We start from the raw sequence: 8,721 nt of genomic DNA on the forward strand, positions 1-8,721 counted from the left end.
TTTTTATATTTCTTATACCCCTGTGCACTAAATGCAAGGGACGAGAAGTATAAGAAAAATTTTGTCTAGAAGATAAAAAATGAAATTAGAAAAATCGACATTCCTTTTGATGTTTGCATTAAAATAAAAATTAAATAAACAAAAAAATAAAAAATCTACTCTCACCATTTTCTGAAAAATTTAGTTCTGAATTTTTCAAAAAAAAAGTTCTAAAATCGGTGCATAATTGCGTTCTAAATGTCATTTTGAACCTCGTTTTCCGATTTCACCCCACTGTGCAGCGTCATGTCTCCCCCAAGAAAATTTTGTAAGAACTTCTCAAAATGGTAAAACGGTGGCAAGTCTCCCCAGTGGCATCCCTCCCCCAATAAATTTTCTAAGTAGTTTTAAAGATGGAAAAACCGCGGCAAGTCTCCCCAGCGGCATCTCTTCCCCAAGAAAATTTTTTAAGGTTTTCTAAAAATCGCAAAACTGCGGGAAGTATCCTCAGCGGCATTTCTCCCCCAAGAAAATTTTGTAAGGACTTCTAAGAATAACAAATTGCAGCAAGTCTCTCAAGCCGCAACTCATTTTCAAGAAAAGTTGTTAAGTACTTCCAAAGATGGCAAAACTGCGGCAAGTCTCCCGAGAGGCATCTCTCTCCCAAGACAATTTTTTAAGTATTTCAAAAGATGACAAAACTGAGCGCAAGTCTCCCCAGCGGCATCTCTCTCAAGAAAATTGTTTAAGGTTTTCTAAAAATGGCAAAACTGCGGCAAGTATCCCCAGCGGCATCTTTCCCCCAAGAAAATGTTGTAAGGACTTCTAAGAATGGCAAAAGTGCGACAAGTCTCTCAAGCGGGAACTCATTTTCAAGAAAATTTATTAAGTACTTCCAAAGATGGCAAAACTGCGGCAAGTCTCCCCAGCGGCATCTTTTTCTCAAGAAAATTTGTTAAGTACTTCCAAACATGGCAAAAATGCGGCAAGTCTCCCTAGCGGCATCTCTCCCCCCAGAAAATCGCAGTTCAGCGCGGGCAATCTCCCCACCACTAAAAAATTTTGCGCAATCTATTCACCAAAGATATCACATTTTGGAGTGGGGGGGGGGCAGCGTAACGCAGGTGTTAAATTCTCAACAGTGATTTGCAATATAAAGTTGAAGACATGGATACTTTCAACTTCAAATGCGCTCATGTGGGCCATAATTTTTTTTTAATTTTGAAAATTGCCCAAGATATAAAGATAACAATATTTTACGAAGTGATGAATAACAAAATAAAAAGCTTGCAATCCGCCTTAATGAAAGGAGTTTCATACGGGGTTTCAAATGCGCTCATATGCTCTACTTTCGAAACTAACAAAACAATAATGAAACACCCAATTAACACTTGCTCCCGATAAACTACCCGACAATAGCTCCACATAACCTAAATTGCGATATAAAAATGTATAATGATCTCTTCAGACAGAATTTCAAATGTGCTCATATGCTTCACTTTCAAAATTGACAAAAAACCATAAACAACCCCCTCATTTTCAATTGTTATCGATCCACTAACCGATGATCTCATAAAATAATCTTAATTGCAAAATAATGTTTAATGATCTCTTCGTAAAGGATTTCAAATGCGCTCATATGCGCCACTTTCGAAATTGACAAAAAACCATAATCGACCCCCTCACTACCACTTGTTACGATCCACTTTTCGATGATTTCTCCAAATAAATAAAATTACAGTATACAAATTTATTATTGTCCCTTCGTATAGAATTTAAAATGCGCTCATATTCGCCACTTTCGAAATTGACAAAAAACCATAATCATCCCCTTTATTACCACTTGTTACGCTTCACTATCCCATATTTCCAAATAAATTAAATTGCAGTATAAAAATATAAAAATTATCTCTTCTGATAGGATTTCAAATGCGCTCCTATGCGCCACTTTTAAAATTGACAAAAAACCATAATCAACCCTCTCATTTTCAATTGTTATCGATCCACCACCCGATGATATCACGAAATAACTTTAATTGCAAAATAAAAATGTTTAATGATCTCTTCGTCCAGGATTTCAAATGCGTTCATATGCGCCACTTTAAAAATTGACAAAAAACAATAATCAACCCCCTCGTTTGTAATTGCTATCGATCCACCACCCGATGATATCACGAAATAACTTTAATTGCAAAATAAAAATTTTTAATGATCTCTTCGTCTAGGATTTCAAATGCGCTCATAAGCGCCACTTTGAAAATTGACAAAAACTCATAATCAACCCTCTCATTACCAATTGTTACGAGTCACTACCCGATGATATCTCTAAATAAATTAAATTGCATTCTAAAAATTTAGAATTATCTGTTCGGATAGTAATTCAAATACGCTTATATGGGCCACTTTGTAAATTAAAGAAAAAACTTTAATCAACCTCAGTATTACAACGTATAATCTATCTACCCCACACTGTTAACACCAAAGAACATTAATTGCTGTATAACATTTTATAAAAATCAAATGATAAAGAAACACTAGGGAATGTATTGTCCCTGATTTAAAAATAGGGAATTGTTAACCAAATTGAGAACACTGCTCAAATGAAAATCCTTTACACGTTGAATTTAGGGGTCATTCACAAAATACGTGATATATTTAGGGATGGGCGGGGTTCTACCGAAGTGTCATCGTCCATATTAAGACTAATAGCGAAATTATCACGCAGGGGAGGGGGGAGTAGAAGTTTCTGAAAAATGTAACACTTATTTTGTGAATGACCCCTGAATTTAAGGTGTAGAGGATTTTCATTTGAGGAATGTTCACAATGTATTAAACATGTTGGACACTAGCAGATTCCCAACTCCTGTACCACACTAGATTCACTCGCGCAGCAACTTCATGCTTGTTGGGAATCTCCTATTTTCTCAATTCGGTTAACAATTCACTATTTTTAAATCAGTGACAACACACTCCACAGTGATTCTTTATCATTTGATTTTATAAAATGTTATACGGCAATTAATGTTCGTTGTTGTTAACAGCGTGGGGTAGATAGATGATACATTGTAATACTGAGGTTGATTAAAGTTTTTACTTTAATTTTTAAAGTGGCACATATAAGCGCATTTGAATTTCTATCCAAAGAAATAATTATAAATTTGTATAGAGAAATTTAAGTTATTTGGAAACATCATTGAATAGTGGATCGTAGCTAGTGGTAAGGAGGCGGTTGATTATGGTTTTTTGTCAATTTTGAGAGTGGCGCATATGAGCGCATTTGAAATCCTAGACGAGGAGACAATTTTATATTTTTATACTGCAATTAAATTTATTTGGAGATATCGGATAGTGAATCGTAACAAGTGGTAATAAGGGGGATGATAAAATTTTAGACTGCAATTTTATTTATTTGGAGATATCATTGGGTGGTGTATCGTAACAAGTGGTTGTGTGGGGGTTGATTATGGTTTTCTTTGTTAATTTTGAAGGTGGCGCATATGAACGCATATGAAATCCTATACGAAGAGATCATTATAAATTTTTATATTGCAATTTAAGTTATGTGGAGACATAATCGTATAGTTTATCGGTAGCAAGTGTTAATTGGGGGTTTGATTATTGTTTTGTTAATTTCGAAAATGGCGCATATGAGCGCATTTGAAACCCCGTATTAAACTCCCTTCATCAATGCGGATTGCAAGCTTTTTATTTTGTTGGTCATCACTTCGTGAAATTTTGTTACCTCTATATCTTAGGCAATTTTCAAAATTTTCAACAAAAAAATTATGGCACATATGAGCGCATTTGAAGTTGAAAGTATCCATGTATTCAACTTTATATTGCAAATGACTGTTGAGGATTTAACACCTGCCTTGCACTGCCCTTTCCCCTCCGAAATATATCTTTGTTAATTAGATAGCGCAATATTTTTTAGTAGTGGCGCATTTGAGCGCATTAGAAGTTATGAAAGATAGGTATGATTAATTTGAAAAAACGCAATTAGTTCAGAACAATGAGGCCATCCCCCCCCCCCCCAATTTGATCGTTGACATCTCGCTTATCAGTGTGACGCAACATTTTTTCTTAATGGCGCATTTAAGCGCATTTGAATCCCCACAGAAAACTCCCTTCATCAATGCGGATTGCAAACTTTTAATTTGATTCGTCATCACTTTATAACATTTTGTTACCTCTATATCTTAAGCAATTTTAAAGATTTTCAAAAAAATTTGATGGCGCATATGAGCGCAATTGAAACCCCATAGGAATCACCCTTCATCAATGCTGACTGAAAACTTTAATTTGGTTGGTTATCACTTCGTAAAATTTTCTTACCTCCATATCTTGAGCAATTTTCGAAATTTCCAAAGAAAAATTATGACCCATATGAGGGCATTTGAAGTTGAACGAATCCATGTCCTCAACTTTATATTGCACATCCATGTTCTCGGTTATCAATGTGGCGCAAAATTTTTTCTCTATGGCGCATATGAGTGCATTTGAAGATCTTCAAGATCATGTGATATAAAATTTTATTTTTTAAATGAGGGTTTATATCGTCCCCCCCCCCCCGCAACACCTGACATAACTCCTACAGTTTTGTGGCGCAAAAATTTTAATCGGGGCGCATTTAAGCGCATTTAGGACGCAATTAAGTGGGCTATAGAAAACTCAAAATTAAGAGTGGTAGGGGCTGGTGTAACTGACCTACTTTGACTTATTTTTCATGTAATATTTTGTTTTTTCGCGTTTTAGACCATTTTAAGACTTTTGGTAATGACATAGAATGTCATTTTTAATTACTTTTAATTTTTTTTAGACTATTTTACAGCGATTAAAAATTACATAAACTATAATTTTGTCTGAACACTTACAACTTGTCATAGAGATGATGACTATAATTTTTTTCCTAAAGAAAAAGAGAGAGAAAAATTGTTTTTGAAATATTTGTATTTATAGTCATTCAAAAATTAAGAACACATGAACTCTATTTTTAAATATATTTTTTATATTTATTCATTCGCAATCACCATGTTATGAACCTTTCAAGCCCCCTGAAAAGTAAGCGTTAGAAACCCTGTTGAATTGAAAGCCACATAAAAGAGTTTATTTAAAATATTTTTTCTGCTACATTGGTTTCGAATTTCTTATCTCATCTCTATGACACCTGTTTTCCCTATCATATGCAGTAGGTCCTAGAATTTTGTCAATGCTTAAAAACCATGTTCAGAGTTTGAAATTTTACAGTGCCAAATAATTGTTGTCCAGTCGGACAAGAATCCAGGATTACTAAAACCTCATCTGTTATATAAATTTGATTCTCTCAATTCCTGAACAATTTTTTTAAATCTAGAAAACTTGAAGAGTATTTTCTCACTTAACGAAACAAACCTTCACGATAAGGCCACCGAAAAATAAAATTAAGTTTTTTAAAACCAAATAAATGTGTATGTATGTGTGTGTCGTGTGTAATAATGGTTTGTTTAGTCTCCGACTATAATCAGCGTATTTTACACTACTGATGCAAAGAGAAATTTGTAAATATACATATAGTCATTTCAAGTCGGAAGCGGAATCGAAAAACTGAGGGCGTCGAATGCCGATTCGAAATACTTTCAAATAGCCCACTTCGAATCATTTTTATTTTATTCGAACTAAGGAATTTCGTATATCGATTCAAAAGGCTTTCGAAATACCTATTTCAATTCGGATTTTTTTCGACTTAAAGTCAGCTAACTCGGTTCGGGGGAAAAAAACGATTCGATTTGCATAATGCACAGGTCTATTTTTAACTTTTCGACCAAATCGAAAAAGGTAATATGATCATCTTATAGGACTTTCAAGAATAAACGTTTTTATTTTCTTGACTTTCTTTCATAACATGTGTTGTTTGGCTTAAAATGTTCATTTTAGTTTGTTTTTTTGAATTTGAAAATCATCTGACTCTGATAATTTTCTTTGTATAGAAAAAGTCATGAGGAAAAATTGTTTGAGTTTCTGAGTTCTATGAACAACCGTTTATAGAATTTGGAAATCTTGAAAAAATGTGGTTTTAATAATTTTGAAAAAGCGCTCACTTTTTGAATTTTTATCGAAAATAGCTGGTTTACGAACTTGTTCTTCTTTTTTAGCCCTTTAAAAAGTGTGCTAAACCAGAATCCAATCTGATCAATTTTTCGAAAGTTATCGTGCCTACAAAATACAGACTACAGACAGACGCCTTCGAATAAATAGTTTCTCCTCACTCAGTGGGTCTCAAAACGTTGAGATTTGATGAAAACTGACAAAGTGAAATTTTACATAAAACCAATACCTTCTCATTAGGATGCGAATGTAAAAAGAGATTTGCTATTCATTAGCCTTTGTTTTGGAAAAGCAATAGTTGACCTATAAGAAAAATAAGGATATTTGGTTTGTTAGATCACTATGCACTCAGATTTTATTTTATTTCAGAATTCTTCTGGAATAGCTTAAGTCAAAGATTTTGACATTTAAAATGCATAACTTTTAACCTCTAGCTCTTTTGCAATATCTGGCATCGTCCATGAGAGCAATGCAAAAATTATGTTTTCAGAAAAAAATGCACCCCGCTTTGAAAATAGCTTAATCCGCATAAAGCTGATAGTATGCCTTCCTCCTATGAGCAGAACATTCTCAAACATATTGTAAAGAATAAAAAACGTCGAATTTTTCAAAACGTATTTTTTCTTGTTTTCAATATTTCCAGGAAAAATAATAAAGTGTTTCAAAAAAAAGCTACATTTTTTATTCTTTCCAATTTTTCAAAGAGCTTCTGCTAATAGAAAAAAGGCATCCTATAAAATGTATGGGACTAAATCATTTAAAAGTTTTGTGCAAACGATGCAATATAACAAAAAAGAGTAAGACGTATTTTTCACAAAACTTGTTTGAATGTTCTAAATCTTATGTCAACAATTTTTCTTATCTGTCGTTGTTTGCGAAGAAATTTGAAAATACGATTAAATAAAAAAATTCTTTTACCCATAATGAAATAAACAATAAATAAATATCATGTTAAGTATCTTGATTAGGCCAATAGTTATAGAAATTTTAAGAAAAAATGGGGGTTTTTTGAAAAATAAAACAACATTTGCGAATTTCTCAAAAGATACAGCTCAGTAAGAGGTTAAAAACTGAAAATCAATGTGAAATTTCAGACTTCACAATTTTTTTACTATTCCCCTTACAAACGAGGGCTAGCAGACATCTTTCTCTTTTAATGAATTCATATTCTTCCTTCCTATATGAAGAAACTTCTTTACTTTCTTCTTCCTCGTTGATCGTCTATTTAGCTTAAATGCAATTTGAAATCATAGAGTCTAATAAAAAAATCTAAATATTTTTCGATGTAATTTAATTATTTTTTACTAAAAATTCTACTACTATAGTTTTGACAAAGAATGTATCTCGTTTGGTCAAAAAATATAACTATTAAGTTGAAAATTCTTTTTTTTAGTTGAAAACTCCACTAGCAGGTTTGGTAGCAGATTAATTTTCTTAGTTAAAAAGTCATTTTTTTTATTAAAAATTCAACCACTTGATCGACTCTTGAACTCTCATTTTCTTAAATATATTTTTGAAGAGAATGTATTTCTCACAATTTGCAAGCAAAATTTTCATGATGTTAATATAATTTGTTTATAACATTAAGATTCGATAGCATATCAATTATTTATATTCTTTAAATACTTCAACATTTATTTTCATCAAGGTTGGGATTAATTAAATTATTTATTTGAAAATAAAAAATAATCATTAAAAAATGAGACATTTTCACTCTTTGATTATTTATATAAAAATAGATATTTATAAAAATTGAAACATCGAATACATAGATGCTCTTATGCCACTATTGCTAATAACTTATTAAAAAGTTTGAAAATCTTTTAAGAATTGTAGTCTGTAAGTGATTTTAAATGGTAAATTCCTGCTTCAGTCCACTGTGCAGTGTGGTCTGGTATCTTCATACGTCCGACTGAAGCCGGCGGGTACTACTGACGGCACACACCACCACAAGGCTCCAGGTACGAGTAGTTCAGGCGCATATGTAAACAGTCGTTGAAGATAAAAAAAACACGGGTTTTGCAATGTACCCATTTTTCTGACAGAAAAACAGTTTCTTGAAAAATGTAGGTTTTACATATATCTACAAAATGACAGTTCGTGCATTAAGATTCGTTTATTTGTTTATTAAAGAAATGTGTGGAATATACACAGAGAAAAATGAATGTTCAAACGTAACATCCAGCTTTTCAGGGTTAACATATTTTATGTTTAACTATAGGACAACAATCTGGACGTTTGAAGTTAGCATCTGTAGATATTGAAAAGTGAGATGTTAATATGGAACATCCAAAATCTTTAACTGAAATTTCCAAGATATTACATTTATGGTTGTGTCAAATAAGGACTGTAAATATTTCAGGAGTATTCTTATTTTTAGTAATTCAAGGAAATAATTCATAACTTATTTGTGTATTTAAAATTAAACTTTAATGTTCTTGCATGCACTAAAATCTATAAACGGTGTAAAATGACGATCAGATGATACATGCAGTCAAGTTGAGGTTATGTGTAATATTTTCAATGCAAAATATAAAATAAAAACGTGATAAGTAAGCGAAAAACGAATGATATGTAATCTGAAGTTAGGATTCTATCTATTTTAGGTTATTAGAACTCAAATTTGATTTTAAATTTATAAGCATTTTGTCAAATGTG

The sequence above is a fragment of the Belonocnema kinseyi genome, chromosome 4 (genome assembly GCF_010883055.1).
Source record: "Belonocnema kinseyi isolate 2016_QV_RU_SX_M_011 chromosome 4, B_treatae_v1, whole genome shotgun sequence".
NCBI lineage: Eukaryota > Metazoa > Arthropoda > Insecta > Hymenoptera > Cynipidae > Belonocnema > Belonocnema kinseyi.